Raw genomic sequence first — 26,700 nt, forward strand, 5'->3', positions numbered from 1 at the left:
CTGATCCAACTAAAAGTCCTGCACAGGGCCTATATCACGGGGGTGGTTTTTGCGCGTATGGGGGCTAGGGAGGACTCACTATGTATTCGAGGGTGTCACCAGGAGGCCACTTTTTACCATACAATATGGGAATGTCCCGCGATCCGACCGATATGGGAGGGGGCTACAACCAAACTCCAAACCGCACTGGGAAAAACTCTGACCCTCACGCCTCAGGTGGGTCTACTGAACATATGAGAGGCTACAGACCTCACGGAAATAGAGCAGCAGATGGTGACGCTGGGCTTCACCCTGGTCAAGCGGGAAATAGCGCGCCATTGGGGGGCCGTAGCGGTGCCATCCATACGAACATGGATACAGGAATTAGACAAATGTATGGTAGCTGAAAAGGAAGTCTTCATAATTCGGGGGTGCCCTAGGAAGTGGGAAAAGAAATGGAAAGCGTGGAATAGGTACAGAGGGTCCCCCGCTGGTGGATTTGGCAATGCGACAGAAAGAACTTAAAGAAATGTTGAACCAAATACTGTAATTTATTATATGCTATTCAGTAAGGTGTTTTATGTTGCTGCTGCTAAAAATATAACCCTGTATGTGCAACGGATAAAATCAATAAAATGTTATCCCAAAAAAAAAAAGAATGCTGCTCCTCCGAACACTGGGGTCGTTTCAGAAGATGCCACCACCAACTCCGCTTCAATAGCGCAACCGTTAGCAGTGATCCAATAAACAATCTCATTCAGGGCAAATAACAGTAAGGGGATCCAAAGACATTTGACACACAGCAGTTCATTAAAGCAAAAGCGCAAGAAAGCAAAGAGCACTTCGCGGGGAGTATAAACCCGTCAGCACATATTTTCTCCTTTTTTCTTTTCCAAGAAAATACTGCGCTAGGTTAATTCATGTGCTCATCAATAATTCTAAAAGTAAATTACCGAGTGCCTCAGTCTCTTCGATCCAACGCGCTGGAAGGAATAAATTCAGTTCACAAAATCTTCCTCAAATTTGAATTATATGCTTTAAGCATGACAAGGCTTCATTTCTTCATTGTCGGTGGGTCTAAGCATAAGATCGTCGCCATTAAATGTAGTAGGTGAGCGCACAATGTAAAAATAACGCTGATAACTTCTTTAAGTAAATCTTGAAGTTTTTTCCAGTGAAGACCCACGACCTTCCTCTCCGGTTCCCCAGTCAGTTCTACCAAGTCAAACATTAACATTCCACCTGTGACATACTAAGCATTCCACCCTTACGTTCCTTAAAGATACATGCAAATAACCCTACTGTGTACATTTATGCCTATAATAAATAAATAATACATTTCCACATATTACAGGCGGGCAATATCACTGTGTTATTTGGTGAGGATTTGATGCAAACCACAAGCAGCACTGTATTTCATAAAACGCCATTTATTCCAAACAATCTCACAAGCACGGGAAATGGGGAGCATGGAGACCTCTGAACAGCCCAGTGCACGGTGGTGGGATACCTGTATGTATGATGCCACCACCATATGAACGACCAACAAAGGAGGTTATAGCAGTGGCACACTAGGGATGGTGACCCTCTGTTTCCTGACGGGACAAAGACCATGTGGTGTGGGGCTCCAAAACCTTCTCTTAAACCTTACTACTAAGGCCTCTCTCCTGTTTATTTCCCATGAGGGTGAGTCCAGAGGCCCAGTGGAACCAGACGAAACAACAGAAGACCAGGAGGAAAGACCTTGCTGAAGATCTCTTCAGCATACACTCATTAAGCCGGTGCCCTCAGGGCTTGTACCTGGCTATAATACTCTATATACGATCCTAATATACCTTTATATTATTCTATACTGGTCTGAGTCATCCTCCCAACTCCGTTGCAGGCAACATATAACCTTAAATTTAAAACAGAGGTTTTAAGTTCGAGTTTTAGTGATCAGTTACTCTGCATTATATATGTGTAAACGATTTTTGCGCACTATGCAATATTTTAGGCCCTCTAGTTTGGTCAATAATTTTAGTGACAGACAGCGGATGTCAAATGATTTAGTGCTACCCCTTTTTTTCTAATTTGTATTGTGTGTAACTTTTTATATCTTTACAGTGCTTTGATGTGTATGCTAGATAAAATCATAACAATATACAATTTTATACATTGTTTTAGTGCTTTTATATGTGGTTGCAAAAAGAAAGGCCAACCCTTTATAGGAGTGTTCAAAGTTGGGGTTGTCACTCCTTGAGAACATTTATTAAAAGAAAAATGTTAACAGATGCTGCGGTTTCCAGTGCATATTCTAAAGAATATCGTTATAAAAGCCACAGGTTTTAAATTGTTTTGAAGGAGTATGTGTCTTCTTCACCATGATTGCTTGTGTTGAAAGGTTGATCTTTCCCAAATGCTTCCCTCCCCCCCAAGAATGGTTAAATCATTGTGGCCAAACACTGCATTTTTCAGCATAATATTGTACTGTATATGCATCTACATGACACTACATGCCTCTGGCTAGGTGACTGCTTGTCCCCTCATGAAATTGACTTCTACATAGAATGTGCAGACAGTTAAATCAACTTACTATACAATTTTTAAATGTACTAAATGTGCCCTCAGATAATAGCTTTCCATTTTTAGGTCTCGCTGAGACAGCTCAAGCTGTCTCTTTGAGACATTTTGTAAGTGGGCTTTCAAAAGTGCTACCCACATGATTTGGCAGGCCTAAAGCTTGAGTGCACGATGGCGTGCACGTGCACAGCTGCTGCTCGCACTCCCTCCTCCCTTCTCCCCCTCCCTTTTCGTCAGCTTTAATCAGGCTTCTCTGATGCTGGCATTCCCCCCTCCCTTCTCGCCCAGCCCTTCTTGTCACCTCAGCTTGTTTATGCACAGCTGCTGCTCCCACTCCCTCCTCCCTTCTCCCCTGCTTGATCGCGATCACTTTCACTTTCGGCCAATAGTTGTTTGAGTTCTCATGTTACAGATGACTGTGCTCGAGAGCGTGACCATTTCTTGATACATCCAGGCTGAAAGCGGTTGCTTTAGGTGCTCAATGTTAATACGCACCCTCAACCCCCCCCCTACCCTTTTCCCCAGCAATCACGTGCTCCACACATTGAGCAACTAGGTCAGTATCCCGGCTCTTACGTTGACCTTGTTTCCTGCAACTAAAATAACAAGCATTGGCATAGCCAATAGGTCTCGTTTTGGGACCTTATAAGTGTTTAGCCATCCAATAGTTAATGTTGCTGCACCAAGGATATTGTGCTGCATAACTAAATACTTATAAGGTCCCAAAAGCGAGACCTGTTGGCTATGTCAATGCTTGTTATTAAGGCCACTATTGCTCTTCCCTCTGCTTTCCACCCCCAAACCCGAAATATCAGTTTGGCAGTTTCATGAAAATTATCAAGCTTAGATAGCACCGCACATTCCCATTTACATCTTCTTATACCTCTGTATCTCCATCTTTGTTCTGATTTAACTCCCATGGTCATATGCTGCCTCGCTTGCCCTGGGGTCCACATCTTATGCCAGGGATTACCTTTAAGTGCAATGCATGAACGCCACACTGTGTACTAAAGGTGGCACAGTATTCTTACTCCACATGCCTAGTATAGCCACCAACACTACATGCCTGTAATGGCTACCATATGCAGGACATCTGTGGTCTCTGTCTGTGTCTCTGGAAACAGTTAATGGGATGGTTGTCTGTTTGTAAGCATCTGTGTGCCAAGCATGGTCTGCTGAATTATTTCTGTCTTCCTTTAAAGCTGATCCAATCTATCACAGGCTGTTCGGTCGCTCAGAATGTGGTCATCGCAATGTCTGGCATCTCCAAGGTCTTTGTGAGAGAAGTCGTGGAGGAAGGTGAGTGACTGGCACTCTAAAATTCCCATGCAAATAATTTGTATAGATTGTATTGTCATTGCTTTTGAAGGAAAAGTGGCTGTTGGGAAATGAGAGATCAGGCTGAATTGAGCCACATAACCCATTGAACGAGGGATGAGCTTGTAATCATTGTTTTCCTGAACCAGCTCAATAACCATAAATGATCTCCCTCCTACCACGTACCTCCACCCTTAACACTTGGTCTTGCCAATTCCTTTATCAAGGAATATACAACTTGTGTCTTAACAGAGATTGGCTGATCTATATTAATAATCACTAGCTAAGAATAGACTGTATTCACACTCTTATAACTGCTGCTGGTAATGTTATTTCATTTGGCCTTTCAACTTTTTGGGGTTGATAACAGGTTCTTTGTGTCTTTTGAGGGGAACAGATCTGTTAGACTTTGCAAATTCGCTGGTCGCTTTGGAAAGGGGATTGTGTACTTAATAACTGCAAACAATGTTATTCACTTAACATTAGAATATTTCCCAAATCTTTGTTTCTCCCCAAACTTAATCTCCATATTTATGGTCTTTGTGTCTCTCACTAACTCCCAGCACACGAAACCTGGGACCAGAAGATTATCTGGAAAATGAAAACTTAAGAGGCCAGATATACGACCCTATTTTGCATGCACAAACGGGTTTGTGACCCGTTTGCGCATGCAAAATATAACAGGGCCATGCACAAACCCTATTTAGCGAGCCGCATTTTTTTTTGCGACCCGCTAAATAGGATTTGCGACTCGCTATTAGGAAGGGGCTTTCCAAAGGCGTCCTTTCCTAATAGCGACTCACTACCCTATGTAAGAATGTTTTGCGACCTCAATTGCAAAACACTCGCAAGAGGGTGGTAACCCATTCGCAAACGGGAAGGGGTCTCCAGGGGACCCCTTCCCCTTTGAGACTGCAGGGAAATTTTTTTTAGGGGCAGGCAGTGGTCCCAGGGAGCACCACCTGCCCTTAAAAAATTATACGAAAACGTTTCACTTCTGTTTTTTTAAATGCATCTCGTTTTCCTTTATTTAAAAGCAGTCCCAGGCATGGAGGTCTGCTGAACCCAGCAGGCCACCATCCCTGGGAGGGCCAGCCATTCCCAATGGGGTCGCAAATTGCTAGTGCCTCATGAATACTGATGAGGCATGCAAAATTACGACTCCATTGGGAATCGCAAACAGTGTCTCAGACACTGTTGTACATGGCAATTTGCGAGTCGCAAATTGTCATGGTCATACATCTGGCCGAAGTTTTAAAAAATGTGCTTTTAGAGAAAACGTAGTGTAGCTCCTCCTTGAAATGAGGCAACATGTGATAGATTATTGTAGTATTTACTGTTTTAGATACACTAAGTTTGAAACAGTACATTCCTATCTGTTGATGGAAACTATTAAAACTACTTGAGATATGAGGTTTATTCTCTTTGCTCATGATTGCTTGGTTTAGGTCTGAATAAACGTTGATGGTTCATCGGAAATCTAATTTTGAGGTAGCCTAAATGATTACAGTTAAAGGGCTTGTAATATTCCATTTGCAAGTCAGTACAGTAGACAGATGTTAGGCAAACACTGTAAGAAAATGAATGCATTTAATTTAAGATACTTGTGTTTTTTTAGGTTGAGCCTAGAGCAGCGCATCCGCTTGCTTGACTTTTAGTAAGGGGGTATTCAAAGTGCTACCAGAGAGAGTCTTTTTGCTGGCCTCAAGCTTGCGTGCATGTGCTTGTGAACGCGCGCAGCCGCCATCTGTGTTTTCTCCGTCACGGGTAATTAAGTGCATCACTTTCACTTTCACTTTCAGCGCCCGCGCGGCCAATGCTTTTCGCGCGTGCTTGTTTATTTTAGAATTCTGTTACAGTCCTAGACCGGTCACTACCTCCACCATGGATGGGGGGCGCCACCAGCGCTAAAGCCAGCCCTGCTGATGCAGCATACATTTGTGCCAGAACGTACACATCCTGCGTTCTACACAGTTTGTGCACACCAAAAGAAATACATTGACATGCTAGAAGCATCGTTCCAACGTGTACTGGTTCAAAAACGTAAAACGAAATACCAAAACTTGCACAAAACCGCTCGTGCTGATGTGTGCCGGTCACTCTAAACGTTATCGCTGTTCCCAGGCTAAGGGCTGTAATCCGAGAGTGTTTTTGCCGTGTTTATGTCTATGGAAACCACTTAGGTCTGGAATGCGAGGCTTGTGCTGGGCTGTGCTGGGATGATCAGCAGTCCCTGGTTTGCACGTGTGCCGTGAGCAGCCATCACGGGCGGCAATGAGGGGGCTACTCGTACGCAATGCAAGTTGTACTTCACGTTGAATTGTCCACAGTACATCTCAAATGGCGGTGGTCAGGGAATATGAATACACAGTACAAACAGACAGGACCATGCCCTCTGCACTAAGGCACTTTTACTAACGGGGAGGTGGACATTGCGGATCAGACTCAGAAGACGGGTAAGCGTAGGTGAAAGAGTGCTATAGTAGAACTTCCACTTCATGGTGCTGCTATAATAGTGTTCACAACACATGTAGTCTCCAGCTCTTTCACCATGCCCCAGGAGCAAGCAGGAAGAGCCTCTTGTCCCCACATTTGTACTTCCCCTGTCCCACATCTGCTGTCTCTGGACGCATCCTTGCACCTGCCCGCTCCCATGATTTCATGGAGGGTGACATTCCCGTCAAGGGGATGGGGGCAGTCAATAACAAGGGAACAAGTCACTTTCAGGCCTGCCTTTGTCAACTGCAGGTGTGAATATGCATGCTTCTGCTGCCCACACATCCTTCACTTAGGGAGTGTGTAGGAGAGTAGGATCTGCACTTATGTTGCCCCCACTTTTTTTCTGATGTATACACTGGTTTCTGGCTATAGTCAGGCTGGGCCCCTGCTAATCAGGGCCCCAGTCTCTCTGTTCTCTCTAAACGACTTGGAGTGCATATTAGATGCACTAGTGATTGGTTACTGTGGTGCCTTATGAGCCCCTAGTATATGGTACCTTAGGTACCAAGGGCATAGGTACTTACAGGCCTACCAGGGGCTGAAGCATGTATTATCCACCCCTGGGAAGAAGACTAAATCTGACACCTCTGGCCTGCTACTGCAGCCTGGGTGAGGTAGTATTAGCACTCCTCACAGAGGTATAGGTTCCTATATCTCACCATACTCACACAAAAAATCAGTCACCCCTATGGCAGTCCCTATCAATATTGAGGGCAGGATGCTTGGTTTACAATGTGAGGGGGTGCCTCTGCCTGAGATGGGACCCTCTGCAGCTGGCAGGGTCTATTCCCTGTGGCTGTTTGTGGATGCGGTTAAACCATATACTCTTAAGTGCATTATAACCGCCCGGTTAATGCTAACTTTGGAATGACTGCATCAAAACATGTCGTGTTTGGTATCAAACAACTTGGAATCATGCCCCCACACCAGTAACTGGTGTGGGAGTATGATCCCACCCTTCTAGAGGGGATGACATGTACCTACTGTGGTAACACAGTAGAAATCTGACAGGATTTAGTGTATTGGAGCTGGGTGGGTGCACTCTTAGAGTGCTTTGAAGTCCTGAACTGGGGGAGCAGTAGGCTCCTCTGTGCATATGCCAGCTCAAACCGGTTCGGGGGCTACCAGCCCCTGCTCTGGCGCGAAACTGGACAAAGGGGAGTGGGTGTAACCATCCACCCCTCAACGACCTGAAATCACCCGACATCCGTGGCATCCATCTTCCTGGCCCCGGGTCACTGGCAAGTGACTGTGAACACTGTCCCTTCAATTTTCAGGTCTCCTACATCTTGAATCCAGCCTTGGATTTCACCGGACACTTCTTCAGTCGCCGCAAGCAGCAAGTCTTCTTTGGTCTCCATAGAAAACAGCGATGCGACCCGACACCTGGGTGAGGTAACTCGTGCACTCCGGTGCCCTAGTGTGTGTTGGCCCTCGAATTACTTACCTTGTAAGTGGCTTGCTTGTAGACTTCCTCGAAGTACCCTAAAATTTTAAAAATCAAACCGTGACTTGCTCCATTGGCATCAATAGGGAACCCGCGTCTGTGTTCTCACACTGCACGCGTCTCCCGTGGGTCTGTTACTTACCTGCTATCACTGCAGTCATGAAGCCCAAGCGATTCTACAGGCCCTAGGCCTTGTCATTCTGCAGGTCGACTTTCCTAAACCTCTTTTTTAGTATATGGTCTGGTACGCCCCTAGGGCCCCAGCCATATTTGTGATTAACTTATTGTGAAACGTTGATATTTGAATGTGTTCCTGGCTTCTAATCTCATAAAGAGATTAGTAGAGTGTGTCTAGAAATAAATACATATATATTTGATATATATACCTGTGTGGTGTCCTTTCATTTGGTAATTCAAGAGATTATAAGGTAACAAGCTGCTTTACATTCCTCTGAGACTTAGCCTGAAGGCTGCTCTCCACAGCTACCACTAGGATAGCTTTCTTTAAAAGGTTGTCTTAAACCTATCTACCATAAGAGTCGAATTGGACTGGTGCAAGGTGGCCACTATAACTAGTGACCAGCATATGCCAGGCCAACTTCTCACAGAGTGGGTTGTTTGCTGCAGATGTCACTGTAACATGTTACTGTTTGCACGCTGGGCTTGGGCTCTGGCAGGCACTGAAAGTAACCTTTTGCTATTTGCATCGGCATCAGCAGGCATGTTTATTTTCTCTAGAGAGTAAAATTGTATTTAAATTCCATAAACGTATAAAATCAAATGGGATGACAAACCAAGAGTCGAATTTAGGTTGAAAACTAGTGATGTTTTTTATTGAAAGTTTCCATGGATTTGGTTGCTGTCTGTAAGTTTAGATGGTTGATTTGTTAACCTTGTTTGGACTATAATATAAATAAATTAGATAGATTCTATAAATTTATGAAGTGATGACCCAGGTTACTAGTTGAATATGCAGTCAAATCCGCACCTGGCAGTACATCTTTCAGTAAGCCCATTAGCTGTGGTCATGGGGCGGTCTATACACCATACAAGGTTTTGTCCAATGTTACTGACTGATATGATTTAAAAAAATGCACTATTTGCCAGAATATGTGCTCCATCACCTGTGCCCAGGCTCCAAGCCATGTGATGGTCACTTGTCCATTTTCCACTTTGCATTACCGGATGCACTCAAACATGTGGCTGACCTTGCCTCTCTGTTTCCATAGCACTGCTCTCAATTTCTGTAGTATTCTCAGAGATCCCTCCATCTCTGTCTCGTGCCACTCTGCATCAAGCCCCAGGTCATCGGTGACACTGGCAATTGCGTTCCCTTTTCCTGGATGCCCCTCATTCTTGGATGATCTGTTTTTCCAGGGACCACCCCTGGTTCACTTGGGCTGCCCTTCTGCCCAGGATCAGTTTTATTTCTGGGTCTGCACCCTGTGAATCACTGCATGCCTCTGGTACTACCAGGCGTGCTTGGTACCATCGCCTACTAACACCCAATCATTCATGCCTGCTGCTCCTCCCAGCCCCTGCAGCCAAGGTGGATCCAACCAGGGAGAACTCACAGCAGTGGGTGCACTTAGGGTGTAATACACATTGTTTTATCACCCTATGCAGATTCTGGCACGTATGTCTGCTTTATTGTCCCATGGTGAATGTCTCCTCCTTTGTGGCAACAATCCCGACCTTCCCAGAGTGCTCTGAACTTAAACACCAGCCAACAGGTTGTTTTATTTTCAAATACCTCCTATTAGTTAGCTTCTACTTAAAAAAGTTCAATTTATAATTGAATTGAACATTTTTATTGTACATTAGTAGTTAGAATCGTTACAAAAGCACAGGTTGCTTAAAAGCGCAGCAGCAGCATTAACCGATTATTATAGCTGACCATTACTGTAAACAAGCATTGGCATAGCCAATAGGTCTCGCCTTTGGGACCTTATAAGTGTTTAGTTCCCCAGCACAATATCCTTGGTGCAACAACATCAAGTGTTGCATGGCTAAACACTTATAAGGTCCCAAAGGCGAGACCTATTGGCTATGCCAGTGCTTGTTGTGTTTGGTTTCCTCCCACAGAACACCGCCCAATTACTGTTAACATTGTGCTTCTGTGTTCATGTGTTCATTTGGGGCACTATTTTTTTCTTTGATTCCTGTTCGTGTCACTGTTAGCCCGTCTTCGGTGACCGTTACTTAATCTCCCCATGCTGTCCCCCATCACCCCTCCCACAACACCACTTGCCTGCCCCATGTTTATGTTCTGGAAATGCCATTATATGTGGTGCTCTAATGGAAGATGAATGGAAGTCAGCTATTAAAGAGGGCAGTGTTTTGCAGAAGGCCATTTAGTGTGTTTCAACTAGTTGGCCCAAATTGGGTGACTTGGATGAGTCTATAGTTCCATATTGGGGGTCAGCTAACAAATTAACTCTTGTAAATAGTATATTGTGCAGGGGCGAGTGCTAAGTTGTTCCTCTGACGCTTAGATCTAGAGTGGTCAATTTAGCCCATGAAGGCCTAATTGGAATGCAGTCTATGAAATCTAGAATCAGAGAACATCTTTGGGTGGTCTGCAGTGGACAAAGCAGTGTCCACTATGTAGGAGACTGTAACACTTGTGTGTTAAGTGATAAATCACAGGTTGCTGTACCGTGTCCCGTTGAACCTATTGCCAGTAATAGGATACCATGGTTTAAATTAGCATTTGATTTTGTAGAAATGTACCTTTTTAGGGGTACTCTGGAGCAGGGTCACCCTTTTGTCCATGGGTTCAGAGACGAACAAAATAGAGATCAGCACTGAGTTGGAAATAAATAACAAGTTTATTAATCACTCATGAGTGAGACCACATCCACACAGCACTCTCAAGTGCTGCCTGAGGTAGTACACTGAAGTCACAGAACATAGGTCTTTTATACAGGTTTTCTGCACTGTAAGCATGTGAACAGAAATAGGAAGAACAAGTTTTAGAAATAGTTTTCAGCAAACAAGGGCATATGAATAACCACTTGATCAGCAAAGTGGGAGGGGGAGCAGAAATGCTTATTGCAGCAGTAAATGATTGACAGTTAACATCTATGACCAGGTGCACTGGCAGCTACAAGCACGTACATTGCTTTTAGCTGTGCCAGGAAGTCAACTAAAATAGATAGCACAAGCAGATTGAAAATACGAAAGAATTACGAAGGAAACTTAAATGGACACCACAGCCAAAATGGCTGTCGCTTATGCCAAGTAAAATAATACACGTTTTCCACAGACGGCCCTTTTGGCATAAGCTAAGACATTTTCTTATGCTTAAAAAGGGGTACGATAAATATCTAAATATCATGTATATCAATCAGCATCATATCGCTGACTTCTCGGTCTATTGCTAATCGGGCATTTACATTTTGGACATTCGTTTTAGATGGTAGACAAGTAGTACAAGTGGAAATACAGAGGGAACAAAGCATCGGCCCACATTGGATACATAAACAACAAGAGAAGAGAATTGCAATAATTGTTAACAAAGCCAATAATATTTTTAAGCCCCATACAGAAAATATGTTCCAGAACCATCCAGCCCAAGTCCATGTTCCTGAGTCTTGATGTATCTCAGTAGCTCTTTTGTGTTGTTTGGAGATGACCGCATATACAGAAGGTGAATTGTCCGGTATGAAGACACAACAGCTGGATCCGATGATGCAGCATGCTCCAGTCTATATTGTTCCCATGTTGTCTCTGTCTGGTCGACTACAGAGGCATCAATTGCACATTTTCCCCTAGTACCAGCATAGTGATCGAACAATTGCAAATCTTGATGGTAGTTTGGGGGAGCTAAAAACATAGGTGGTAGAAGGAAGGCTATGTAACAGGTACCATACCAGCCTGGATGTAGGAAGTAGTATGCCTTAGCTCCACAAACAAAATTAGTGTGACGTGATGCAAGGAAGCTGCTTCGGCCTCTCGTAGACATCTGCAACACTGTAGTACAGTTGCTGTGGCCCACTGCACATCGCCTGTACTTTGTACACAAAGGGGGCCAGTGGTCATATCAACAGAGATAACAAGGGGTCCATTTCCTTTAGCCGACCTAGAATTTGGATACACATAGTTTGTTGCTGCACTTCCTTTACTATATTCTTCCATTTCTTAATCAGTCCCTTATGCTTATGGGTCCCCATCTTCGTTAGGGTAACAGACTTTGTTCATTAGAGGCATATAGAAGTTTGAACCAAGCTGGGCATGAGCCATTGTGAGAGAATGGCAGCGGTGACAACGGGATTCCTTTTATGTTCTGATGAGGAGGAATCTTGCCACAAACCGTTAGCAGCATTGCTAAGCTGGTGTGTCTGATGCAACATTTGAAGAAATGAATTGTTTCTCAGATTTTGCCGGTATCCCTGTTCATGTTGCGCCAAATCAAAATGATGATGCTCTTTTGCAGCTAGTGATGTAACAGTAATGTTAGGTAAGGAGGCTCCAGGCATTACTTTCTCCACTACCCACATTACAGTAGGGATGATGGCAACAGTCAAAGTTAGACCAATAGCGAGCATCATATTTTTACTACAGACTTTTGCAGCATTCGATTTCTTCTCCTCTGGCATGTTCATTTCATCGGTAAACAACAAAACAGATGGTGCCCTAAGGTTCTGGGCAGGCGTTGGTTTCTTCACTAACGTTGAGACGAGTAGTCACTAATAGGCTACCCCCCTTTGTAGTCAGTCTTTAACCACCCAGGACAGTGGATCAAACAGTCTATTTCTGCAATAAAATGTCTTTCTTCCTGGATTGAAGCAGATATCTAGATGTACCAGGGATCATGTGGTCCGAGAAGACTTCCTCAGGTCTTTCAGGTGACACAGCTCGTCCTCTCTTGGTGACCAAAATGTTGCGATGATCTGTCAACACAGCAGGGCTCATGAAGGAAGAGATTCCTGCACCTGCTGATAAATAGAAGACAAGCTGTCAGTTAACCGGGACAAAAAGTCACTCATCAACATGTCTGGGGTACCTAATACTGGTGCAGAACAAAGGGCTTGGAGTAACTGTTGGAAGGGGCATCGGAGTGCCTTTAGTCAAAAGGGCCAACAAAGGTTGAATAATATGTGAAAAAACTGCCTACAAAAAGAAGCGAGGCCAATCAGTGCACGAACATCCTTCTGAGTGCGGGGTACAGAAGTATCTAAAATGGTCTGAATGCGATCTGTTGTAAGTGCACGTCCCTCCTTAGACAGGAGGTGACCTAAATAGGTAACCTGCTGTCTACAATATTGCAATTTCTTTCGTAAGACTTTGTGATGATTGGAGGCAAGAAATGATAACAATAACAGTGTTCCTTCTTCACACTAGGCAAGGACGCCAGAGCGGCATCCTCATTGATAAGACAGGATCTCTCAACCATTGGATAATTGGTATTTAGAATAACACACACACCTTCCGGAGAACAACGTATTGTGGTACGAAAATATTTCAAGCCTATCGATATCCCCAATATTGTCAGGTGTGGTGGGGGAAAGCAAAAATGGACATGCTGCAGTGAATTTATCAAGTCTGACTTCAAGTGGCTGTGAAAGTGGGCTAGGTGTAGGTGGCCCATCGAATCCTATCGATGTTATCATTGTGCCAGACAGGGGAGCCCTAGGAACCAATTTTTTAGACAGAGCATTACGGGTAGGCCCTGTGTCAACCAGAAACCGATCAGTAAATCCCAAGACGTTTGCGTCAATATAAGGAACCATTTGATCTACTGGCACCTCAACCGGTCCCTTACCCCGTCCTAGGCATCCCTATGCGTAATCAGAATCTGCAAGGGCATCAGCAGAATATTCAGACATTTGATATTGATTTTGACTATCAAAAGTATTAGAGTAATTTGATCCTTGTTCAACTGCTTCAAATCTGGGGCTAGCTCCTGTACCTCCCCTGTTTCCTGAATTCCCTGGGCGTCCTCTCATACTTTCCCTCTGATACTGCTGACCTCGCAAAAGAGGGAACTCAGAACGCCAATGCCCAGTCTCTTTACAATAAGCACACTGATCAGGGGACAAATTTGCTCGAAGGAGATTGGGTGCTCCAGGTGTATACATTGCACCTCCGCCTCTTCCACCTCCCCTAAACGGTGGACCATATATTTGAGCCAACATAACTTTGTCTTTAAGGCTTTATCCTTCTTATCCTCCCTGTCTTTCGCTTCCTGCTCCTCCCGCTCATAATATTGGGCCATAGTCAAAAGGGAAACTGGAAAAGACGTGGTCCAAGAACTCTCGCTGGCCTTTAAGTAACAGAATAGCGACACATTTATCGACAAACAAATGCTGACCCGTATCATCGGCCAATGATTGACCACTAAAATCATGGAATGTTTCCTCAAACCTTGAAAAGAAATCAGAAACTAACTCATCCTTTTTCTGTTTACAGGACGCTAACGTAGTCCAATCTATTTTCTTAGGGGGTATGAGAGTCTTTAACTTAGTCACAATAGCTTTAGGAAGATCTAATATCTCCTTTTGAGGTTTCTGCGCAGGCTCCCTTTCCGCATCTATTTGTTCTAAATGTTACCAGGTATCACCATATGCTACATTGTCATCCATTTTACGTATCGTTCTCCACATATCAGGAGGCAAAATAAGCCCAAAGAACATATCAATATCTGGCAAGGTCATAGTGCAGGAGCTAATGGCTCCTTCCACCTCCTCATAGAAGGCGGCAGGATTTTTCTGGGGGTCGGCCAAAGCAGCTTTAAGAGCCATCACGTCAGCTCTACTCCAAGGAGTGTAAACCCAATTATATATAAAATATCCCTTTGGCTCTAATTCCTGAGAAATGTATCTATAATCAAATATTACCTCCCAAATTAGTTTTTCTACAGAATAAAATTGCTCTGCGCTGTTCCACTGTTGAACCATAGTTTCAATGAGCGATGCAACGTGAGACCGACGAGCCTCCTCCCTAGCAGCGGTTTTTAATTTATCTTTTTCTGCTCTAGTCAAAGTAGAGCAAATCTATTGCCCATCGTTTTTATCTTGTTCTTTGTCATCTGAAGACAAATGCTCGTCGTCAGAAACCTCAACAGGGGCACTTGGAGTGGGCAATGTATACGGGGGTGGGGGGTATTTTAATAGGATGCAATCATCCTTAGATGTATCAAGTAGGGACTAGAGAGGGCGCCTAATCGGATACTGTCCATTTATCTCTAATTGACGTTCTCTATCTTCTTTTTCTGTTTTTTTATCATCTTTTCTTTCGGTTTTTTAATTCTAGCGCTTTTTGATATATCGTTTTTTGTTGTTCTTTTTCTGCTATAGCGTCTGCTGTCTTCACTCTCTCTCTCACTTCTTTCTCCCACATACGCACACAATCAAACATATCCTGTCTACTGTTTCTTTTAAATAAACACTGCTCTACATATTGAAACTTTTTTAAATCAAATGACCCCTTCACTGGCCATTGTAGATCACAATATTTTTTTGTATGTATTTGTTCCACAGTGGACCGTACATTATGGAAGAAATACCATATTTGACATACATGTCTCTATTAGGTGTCCCCTCTGGGAGAGCCGGCTGACTCAAGTTTACTTTGGTACCACCAGAGCAGCAACACCACCTATGGAGTATGCTCAGACCAGGCATGTGTGTAAAATATTACTACTTCAAAATATTTCAAAAGGAGAAAAATCTCCACATTACCTGCCTTCAAACTTTGCAAAGATTGAATAACAAATTCAAACAAAAAGCCCAGGCTTAACAAATCAAGAGTGCTGCTTTAGCGACCTTACCAAACAGAAGACTCCAACTCCCACCTGCTGATCTTCGGTCGACCTAATGGTCAGCTCAACATTGCGCAAAAAAAAACCCCAGTTGAGACCTGCCACCACCTGGAGGGTCAAACCGGGAAAACCGGCAAAGTCACGTCGGCCTGCAAAGACAAAGGTCTCATCGTGCAGTGCGCTTCCTCAGCAAGATTCCGATCTTCCGTCAAGACCACTCCTTCGGACGGCCGCGTCTCCAATGGGGCCCCACGAGTCGGGCGCCAACTTTGGAAATGTACTTTTTTAGGGTTACACTGGTGCAGGGTCACCCTTTTGTCCACGGGTTCAGAGACCAACAAAACCGAGATCAGCACTGGAGTTGGAAATAAATAACAAGTTTGTTAATCACTCATGAGTGGGACCACATCCACACAGCATTCTCAAGTGCTGCCTGAGGTAGTACACTGAAGTCAAAGAACATAGGTCTTTTATACAGGTTTTCTGCACTGTAAGCATGTGAACAGAAATAGGAAGAACAAGTTTTAGAAATAGTTTTCAGCAAACAAGGGCAGATGAATAACCACTTGATCAGCAAAGTGGGAGGGTCAGCAGAAATGCTTATTGCAGCAGTAAATGATTGACAGTTAACATCTATGACCAGGTGCACTGGCAGCTACAAGCACGTACATTGCTTTCAGCTGAGTCAGGAAGTCAATTAAAATAGATAGCACAAGCAGAGTGAAAAGACAAAAGAATTTCGAAGGAAACTTAAATGGACACCACAGCCAAAATGGCTGACGCTTTTGCTAAGTAAAATATTACACGTTTTCCACAATCTGTATGGACCATTCAGAGTGTTAGGGAGTTCTCCCAAGTGTGTGCTGGTAATAGTGTACTATATGTCGAATTGACTGGGATTAAATTTCTTAGCAGTGTCATCGAGTTTTTTCGGGAAGTGTTCACCAGGAAAGGTTTTCCTGAAGAATTTATAACAGGTAACGGTACCCTGTTAATTTCAAAAGAAATTATCTTTCTTTTGGAGAAGAATGGTATCACGCACATTAAGACTTCATTATTCCATTACTGGCATGAAAAGGTCTTCTGAGAGGGAGAACTGGATCATTAAAGATCAATTACTTTTGGATTTGGTGAATGGTTTATCTTGGAGGAAAGTAATAAAAGCTATATTGTGGGCATTGAGAACTACTCCACACATTAGTACGGAAATTTCCCCTTATTCCATATTAAGGGGTAGTGTTAGTGGATCGAACTTACATAAGGAGTGGATCAGTAGGAAGTGTTTGGACGTGAATAGGGTAAAGAATATCCTAGATGTAAGGAGGAGTGTGCAAGAAAAATACAAATGTGGGCAGTTGAATGAAAAGAGAGTTATGTGCGAAAGAGGGTGATTGTGTTAGGATAAAAACCCCTTGCCATTTTCAAAAAGGTGATTCCAAATGTTCTCCTCCTGCCTTAGTTAAGAAAGTAGATCTGGTTGTGGTCCTTGAAAATGGCAAAGTATGGAACAAAAGTATGGTATGGTGGTTGTGGTGCCAAGAGCTAAAGAGGAATATGTTTGTGAAAGACTGGGGGCAGAAAAGTCCAGTGCTTCGTGCATTCCAGTCAAAGATCAGACCCCTGGAAAATACATTGAATCATCCATTCCAGTCAAGGATCAGGATCTTGCCAGTTTGCACAGAAGAACATTAATGTCCCCAAGAAGGAAGCTTTTGCCTTAAAAATTACAAAGATTATGTAATTGCATGTTTTTGCTCATGACACATTGTTTGTCTTTGTTGGGGGATGTTTATTTATGATGATCTTTTTGTTTTTATATTGTGTTGTAAGGGAAGGGTATGTGATGGTTTGCACTCGGTTGACATGTTGAGTATGCAGTGATGGGGTAGAATGTTGAGAGATGGATATATGAGGAGGATTCCATGGGTGGCAGTTGCTGCCTGACTGTCGGTGTGGTCAGATGAATAAATACCTTACTCAGGAGTTTTTTTAGATTGGCGTAATTACCCCACCTTTTTTAGGTCGAGCCTAGTGCAGCACGCATGCGCTGCTCTAGGAGATGACCTTTTGGAATCAGTCTGCACTTTTCAAACACTTGTGTGTGGCCGCGCTTGTTTACATTTGGCTTTCTCGCGGTCACTTTCACTTTCGTGCCGTTCTAATTGCTTTTTTAATTCAACAAGAGCATTTACATGGTTTCCTCCTGCTCGCCCTGGGGGCTGAAGCGAGACACTCTGCTCAGAATGTGCCTCTGTGACGGGTGATCCCACAAGCTGTGTGAGACTACAAACCATTAAACATGTAATTAAGTAAACGTAAGGATGCATATTTCAAAATGCTTTAAAACTAAGACTGGCATCCGTGCTCCACTCACGGCAAAAACCTGTGTAAAACACACCCAGGCACAGTGGAGTTACAAAGAGGCAACATAAAAGGCCTGCGCTGTCCCTCAAATCAGACAGAAGGACTGAGGTCTGGCTGCTGCCTGCTCAGGCACACCGCGCTGCTCATTGACCGACGCCGTCACCTCTTCTCCCGCAGACATGGAGTTCAAGACAGCCGCAGCGGAAACAAGTGAGTGCACTGCGTTTCACTAATTTGTGACATTTTCTCGTCAGCCCTACACGGAGGTGACAGAAAAACTGTACAGTCGCTCATTTTGTAATCAAAAGTGGTAACTAACCACTGATATCTATGCCCTTAACAATTTATCCTTTGCTGAAAAGCAGTGACGTTGTACAGCAGGTTTTGACACGAATACAGAAAGGTTGTCTTTGCAGGTTTTACAACGGTAGAGGAAGGTGTCTTTTATTTACAGCGCACTCGCCCATTCAGAATACAACAGGTATGTTTTCAGGCTGTTTCCACTGCCTTTCAGCTGCCCAATGACGAGCCTGTTCTGTTTGTTCAGAGAACAATCTTCGGTGTTGTTGTGTGCGTTTCCTTTTGTAAAGTCCCCGAGGCTCACGTAACCAAACCAAAGCCCAGAACACCCAGTGTGACGAGGAAGATCCGTCGTTGTTCAAGGAATACGCTGCTGTTTGTGAACAAGAAACACATGTACATCACACTAGTGACAGCATTTGTGCTGCGCATCAGTCCAGCAAGTCATGTTGCATCTGCAATTAACTCTGCAGTATTATTGAGTGTATTTTTTAGAAAGTCCGGATTAGAATTGCTGCTGTTTCAGGTTTTAGTCCTTCTAATCCAGTGGTGGCTGTGTTTTATCTCACTTTTATCCACACACTATCTATTCCCCCTGTTTCATTTTCACTAATTCTCGCAGTTCCTCACTTCAGTGACCTCAACTTCCATCTTGATATCAACAACACACACAATTGTTTTTTACTCTTTTTGGTTTCAAAACAAGCTGGCATAATTGTCAGCAGCCACACTGCTCTACAACATAGTTTAATCACGTTGGCTAAGCCAATACCTCTAGCTAAATACTTATAAGGACCCAAAGGCGAGACCTATTGGCTATGCCAATGCTTGTTTGCATATTGCCTTATATACCACAGATTTAACCCAACCATATTTCAGAACTCTATACTATCATAAAGCAATACAAATGCCTAGCACAGTGCAAGATTGGACAGCCTACATGGTTTAGTTAAAATAAAGCTTGTGGGTTAGCAATAGTAGCATTTGACAGTGGGAAGAAACAGGGTATTAAATAATTATACACTATGACTTGAGAACAGTAGCACCAGCAACCTAATTTTGGTTGCAAATTGGGTCAGACCACCCATGCATGGCGTTCCAAAACAGATACACACACATGTTAATACCAACATTATTGTCAAGCCAAATACATGTAGAGAGTGTGTTGTAGTGTTGAAAGTACAGTAAATCTAGAAAAGGGTCATAACTGAATAGAAGACAAACTGTGCACTTTTGCAGACAGAGCAATAAATATATAGTGAAGAAGCGGTCTAAAAAACTGAGAGGAGAGTTTCAGAAGACTGGGTCCACCCAGGAGTTGGCGTACAGAGCTGCAATGAAATGGTACACATGCATCCTGCGATTGAATGCCCAGGTGCAAATGCCTCCCCAGGACCTTGTTCTTTAGAAGGGATTTAACATTTTGAGGAGCATGAAGATGGATGGTGTTCCAGATTTTGGCATCTTTGCAGGAGCAGGATCTTTTTTTAAAACCGGGAAAGAGGAGAGTTCTCCTTCCTTTACAACATAAGACACAGGAGCGTCAAGTTATTTATAGCTTCTGGAAGAGATATATTTTTTAAAGACATTTTTCATACCTATTAAATAATCAAACCTACTGTCAACATGACCTAATCTCTAAAAAGGTATTACAATTTACTTGTAGAGCTATGAGGGAGTAGCCCTTGACTTCTGGTCACTGCGCCACTCTTCCTGCTCCTACCTCCACAAGATCAGGACACCTAGTTCTAACAGCCGCCAGTTCGAGCCCGTCGCGACCTCCACTCGGAGCCTGCTCCCGCTTTGGATTGCGTACATTTAGTTGATTTTGTTTTTCCGGCCTAATTTTGTCAGTCATTTTGTCTTACCTTATTTACACATGCACAAGGACTGATACACACTCAACACCATCCTTACCTCCAGCGATAGAATCAAATTCACCTACGTCACAGAGCTCACCTGGACCGACAACACAATCGTTCACTTTACCATCTCCGACGCCTAGTGTGCTCCGCCAAGCACCACAGCTCCACCCACTGCAGCCTGGGCAAGATAACTGAGACAAAATGGACTCAGGCCCTCAGCACCACTCAACCTGAGACTTCAGCAGATCTCACCCAGGCTAGTCAGGGACTCCTCTGCCTGGATCAACAAATGCGCTGACAGAATCGTCCTGCTGAAACCAGCAAAAACCTAGAAAACCCACAAGCCAACCAGCTGGTACACCCCAGAGCCACCAAACGCAACTGCTACCGACTCGAGAAGAGATGGCACATCACCAAGGACCTCTCGGCGACTACCACCTATGCAGCAAGGAGGCCAAGAGAGCAGCTATCACTGACCGCATCCACACACGGCCAACCACACAAAATAACTTTTTAGAATTTTCAAGTAATTCTCTAAACTGGCAGCCACAGAGAACACCATCCACCCCTCCCAAGAACTCTGCAATACCCTATCTGACTACTTCCACAGCAAGATCAGCAACATATACACCAACTTCAACCCACAACCCCACCACTCTCAGCCTCGACAACCTCAATCAACAAGGGAACACTAGCCGAACGATAACCACCTGGTCTCCACTCACTACTCGGACCACCATAACCATCATATCGTCCATCCACTCCGGGGCACCCACCAACCCCTGCGCCCAACATCTCTTCAACCTCGGAGCCAACCCAATCAGCACGGAACTCACCAGCATCCTCAGCACCGCTATCTCCACAGCAACCTTCCCAGATGGATGGAAGCACACAGAGGTTAGACCCCTCCTAAAGAAGCCCTCCACTGACCCCAGTGACCTAAAACATTACCGACCAATCTCCCTGCTCCTGTACCTTGCCAAAGTACTCGAGAAAGCCATCAATCAACAGCTCACTGAATACCTGGAACTCAACCACCTACTTGACCCCTCACAGTCAGGATTCTGTGCAAACCACAGCACACAGACCATGCTGATTGCCACCACAGACGACATCAGAACCCTCCCTGACCACAGAGAAACTGACGTCCTGATCCTCCTCGAGCTTTCTGCTGCGTCCGACACCTTATCACACCACACCCTCATCAACAGACTCCACAACGTTGGCATACAGCCCTCAAGTGGATCGCCTCTTCATCTCAGGACGCACAGAGAGCATCCGTCTGCCTCCCATCACCTCCTCACCCAAGGACATCATTTGCGACATACCCCATGGATCATCCCTCAGCCCCACCCTTTTCACATTAATATGACCCGCCTCACAGATGTCATCCGATCCCACAGACTCAACATAATCTCCTATGCCAACAACACTCAACTTATCCTCTCGCTCAAAGAAGCCCCTTTCAAAGCCAACTGCGATACCATGACCGACGTAGCCAAATGGATGAGGGACAGCTGCCTCAAACACAACTCCTACAAAACAGAAGTACTGTTCTTAGGGAAGAACACCTCCACATGGGACCACAGCTGCTGGCCAGCGGAACTTGTACCAACACCCACACCGACAGACCATGCACGCAACCTTGGCATCCTCCTCGACAGCCAACTGACCATGAAACGACAAGTCAGCGCAGTCGCTTCCTCTTGCTTCCACTCCCTTTGAATGCTCCACAGAATCTTCAGATGGACCCCATTCCCACATGGCCTCCCTTCCCAACCTTGTTAGGCCTCAAGGCCCCGGTGACCCAGGCCTGCTCCCCGCATGCAGCGGGAGCTAGCACTACTCTCAGAGAGCAGCTACTAATGTTGTTTTCTCCTGGTGAGAGCAATATTTTCATCTGTTTACCTTCCTGCATCAGTGCGAGCAGGGAACCCTATTAAAAGTCAACTTCCAGCGCCTGATTGCTGGGAACAGACTTGGAGTTTGCACCTGCTTTACAGGAGTGTTGAAAATGCTCCCGTCAAGCTGAGTAAGCACAAGTTTGCCTGGGGGAGGAGGGGTTATACTCACTGGGGCCTCTGGTGGGTCAGGGGGCGTGCTTCACCCCCTCCGCTTACACAATATGTTCAGTCCTAGTAGGTGGTCTCCCCGGGGTCTCTGGATTGGAGACGGGGGCGCACGTGTCCCCCTCCCCCATAAACAATGTTTTCATCCCTAGGGTTGGGCTCCCAGGGACCTTTGGTGCCTTGGTGAAGGGGACCAAGCAGCCACCTTCCCTTATGAATACAGCCCAGGGATGGGCTCTACTGGGCTTATAGTTGATAAATGCGACCAAGCCGTCTTTTTTTCATTTTTTTTTATTTTACCATGCACAGCATTTTTTGAAGAATTATTTTTTCTGTTTGGCCCCTTCCCCCAATGAGCCTAGCTGATCAGGGTAACCCAACCATGCCCTCCTATTTCATTTTTATTTTTTTACTTCAGGACTGGGTACTATGTCTCCAAGTCCTGTAATGGCTGCCAACAACATTTTCTCATGTAACTGGCAGCCAGTCAGAGCGTTTGCTCCTGCGGTAATGATAAGGCACAAGGGAAATAAAGCTCACTGGGCCAATCAGAATGCTCCATTTTTAAATTGGCCCTCCTGCAAGAGTCTCGAGACTCTCGTGAACCTGTCAAGTGGGGGCCGAGAAAAAAAAAAGCGGATCCCAAAATGCAGAATACCCGTGCATTTTCCCTACACTTCTTTAGACAAGCCTACTGCAAAAACCACAAAATGAAATTATGCCAAATTTGCCAGAAAGCTAGATCTTGATACGCTGATTGTGCTCTTTGTGATTTTGTGCAAATCTGTGCAGTAGTTTTTGAGAAATTAAGGTTATAAAATAATTGAATATCTGGACAGTTGGTATCCAGATATGCTCCAGTTGGCCAATTTAAAAGGGACTGGTCCATCCTGATTGGTTGGTTTCAACCTGAACTATATGTTTTGGCAGCCATTACAAGACTAGGTACTTGGTCGCTGTATCCTTAAATGAATAAAAAAAAATATTTAGAGGCAGAGTAAGCACACCCAGACCCCAAAGGTCATGTTGGGGGCAGGCAGGACCCGCCTATTATGGCACGGCCAGAGCATGAACAACATGCTGCAGCAGCCATTCAGATACTGGGGCATGGACCCCATTGAAATACATTGTAATGAATGGCAGGTTTTGAGGGTCACAAAAAGAAGCCTTTATAAAGGGTGATCACATATTTTAGTTGCAATAAATCATTTGTTGGTGGTACCATACTAATTTTAGGAATTGTGGTGTGTTCTAAACTGATTCTACTCTGTGAAAAGTAATGACGTTCTGCTAGGATTTTATGAGTCATTTTTTAGAGAAAACTGTTTTCTCATGATCTTCCCATAGAGGTTATGAACGGTGCTCCAGGAGCTAAAATTAGAGCATATTTTCTGTAAATTCACACTATCTTTCTCAGCCATGTGAGAATAAAGTCTGACATTCTGAGTAAAATATGTTCTACCATCAGTAGCAGCTCGTCAGTTGATTCCCTTGTATTCTACTGCAGTCTCTGACGAACAGCTGGAGGGTTAACAGTCTTACTTTTGACAAAAGTGTGGCACACCCGAGGCCATCTTGATTGAATCAAACTGGTAAAACTTAAAACATTTTGTTTAGAAAGGAACAAAATGAAGAGGCTCATTTTGTCATAGATATTATGGTTACTGTCGTAGACAACAAAATTCGGACACATTTTAAACGAGTTCTTAAATGTCTTGCTCTGCTATTTCTTTAAAACCTTGACATACAGACTGAAACATGCACTTTCAACACCAGTAGTAGACTGCCCGGTGATCAGCAGCTTTACCACAGTGTTCTAACGAACAACTAGAGTGCTAACATTCTGAATTTATGCCAAAAGTGTGGCACATCTGAACGCCATTTTGATAGAATTGAAGTGGAAAGCTGAAAGCATTTTCTGCTGAGTGTACTGCAGTAAATTAGGTAATTAAGGAACTTCATAACAAAAAGTCTCCCAAGATGGGCACCCGAGGAAAAAAGAGCCCAAATTATTAATTAACATTTGATAGAGCGCATGGCTACCCTTAGGCATCCCAGCGCTTATGACAGCAGGCAGTCAGATACAGTTCACGGTCACTTCTGGAACAGCCATGTTTTTAGTTGTTTCCGATAGATGGTGGATCGTTGAGCGGAGATCGATGGGGTGCGTATTCCATGTTTTTGCAGCGTTATAAGCGAACATTCGGCCTCCTGAACGTGCTCTTTTGATTTTAGGTACTGTCGCAAGGAACAAATTCGCTGAACGCAGGCTGCTTGAGGGGCGGTGGAAAGCTATAAGTGAGAGGTTGATTTTAGGGCCCATACCCCAGATTGTTTTGTGTGTTATGCATAATGACTTGAACATTATGCGTTCCTTAATTGGTAGGCAGTGTAGCTCTTTCAATGCCTGCTTGGCCAAGTGTGCTTTAAGGATCTTGCGCAGCAAACTGGCTGCGCAATTCTGCACCACGTGCAGTTTCCTTGTTGTGGATTTTGGATTACCCAAGTAGAGGGAATTTCCATAATCCAGCCGGGATAACACCAGTGCCTGAACCATAATCCTACATGCAGCCAAATGTATACCAAGTATAGCCCAATGACAGAAGTGTTAAAAACACTTAAATTAAAAAAAGTGTTGCAGTTTTATTTGGCCTGGACTTGACACAAAGGTATTGGAGTGCTTTTTATGCAGACAGTGCGGTGCAGTACAATATCATCAACATGGCTCAACAGGTCCCAAGAAGCCATAAAACAGTACAGTAGATATTACCCAGCAGAACACTGCCGTCTACCAACCAGCAGCAGTAAGACGTCGGCAGCAACCCCTACCAGAGTGAAGCAAACCAGTAGCAGTCTTCTCTTTGCATCCTAAAAGAATCAGTCTGGCTGCACAGTCCATAATGTGAGCAGAAAGTTCCGAAATGGTATCCAGATATCCCGCGGCCTATAGGCAGCAAATCATTGTAAAGCTCCATTTGTTCGCTACAATAGTAAGCTCCTGCAACCATTGTTTTTTGGTTGGTGTCTTGCTGCAGTCCAAGTGTTTTTCCACTCTTTTAGCCAACAGCAGAGCAAGAGCACCCCTACAGCTCCACAAGTCAGGGAAATAAGTATATTCACAAAATAATAAAGATACCATGGCAGAACTACCATTTTATCAAACCAATGCACCCTGCCATTGACAATGGTAGTCTAAGCCATCCTTCAATTCTGTCCTCCAGTCTAGAGCTAGCCGTGCTATAATTTAAGGTCGTAACTGCCCCCTTATGTAGACTTATCCATACTCCCAAGTACTTGTTGGAGGAGTCTGCCCACGCTAATGGGTATTTCAGTTCAAATTTATTTGTGCAGGGTGTGAGGAGAAAGATGTACGATTTTGCCCAATTTATGGAGAGTACTCACCACTCCCAAAAGTGAATGAATTCCCTGATAATGGGGTGGAGCCAACTCTGCGGATTTCGCATGTATAATGTAATATCATCTGCACAGAGCAAAATCACTGGTTTTTCCCTTGCATTTTAAATCATTCGTGACATATTCATTGACTACATTTATAACATCCCTAATCACATCTGAAATGTTATCATTGCTGATAAAACTGTGCGTGTCTGGGGCACGAGTTATATTTACTTGGGATAGGCTTGGGGTAGTCTCATGGGAGCTCCAATTTAAACAAGCATTGGCATAGCCAATAGGTCACGCCTTTGGGACCTTCTAAGTGTTTAGCCATGCAACAGTTGATGTTGTTGCACCAAGTATATTGTGCTGGATAACTAAACACTTTTAAGGTCCCAAAGCCGAGACCTATTGGCTATGCCAATGCTTGTTACCCATGTCACCCAACCAACCGGCACACACAACCTCTACTTGTAAAAATCACCTTACAACAACTTCATCTTTCCCAGTGTGGGAGGGATCAGGCCTGATTTGAAAAGGGGGGGGTGTCAGAGATCCCCACACTTGGGAAGGGGGGTTGGGGGTGGACTGACTGTTCGCCTCTTACTTGTGGTGCACACTCAGTGTGCCTCTTCCCAGCCTCCTTCCCTCTGTGCCTGCGCCCATAATACAGTACAAGTGAAGAGCAAAGTGTGTTCTCATCTGCAAAGCGTAACAGTCCATGCCAAGGGAAAGCCCTCATAAGTTAGCAATGGCGCTATGTGTTTTCCGGTACTGTCTGAATTACAGAACAGGGCACACAAGCACCTTCTGTAATACTACTGTGCCCTGGGGGAGAAGAAAATGGGTGCACACTTTGATTAAACTCACTGGGCTCTGTATGTAAAATGGCCCTAGGCACTGTGGTTTTCTCAACTTGGTGGTAACACAAAGTGCTTATTAGCTTGTCAGTTGTGTGTCAAAGTATTACCACTTTAAGTAAACGAGTACTCTCAGCCTTGGATTAAGCCTGCCCTAGGAATGGGGAGCACAAAGCCTTGCTGACTGTGTAATAGCCTCAAAAAAGCAACTAGACACAGGCATTCAGAGGAAGTGCTGCAAGACCTGCACAGGTGCTGCCCGCGGCATTAACCCAGA

At 44.3% G+C, this 26,700-nt stretch overlaps 1 pseudogene; it reads left to right on the plus strand.

Moving 5' to 3' along the window:
- LOC146870665 (transcription initiation factor TFIID subunit 11-like) overlaps nucleotides 1-26,700 on the plus strand; it is a 284,397-nt pseudogene that overhangs the window by 250,890 nt on the left and 6,807 nt on the right.

Source organism: Triturus cristatus, chromosome 1_1, assembly GCF_964204655.1.
Source record: "Triturus cristatus chromosome 1_1, aTriCri1.1, whole genome shotgun sequence".
NCBI lineage: Eukaryota > Metazoa > Chordata > Amphibia > Caudata > Salamandridae > Triturus > Triturus cristatus.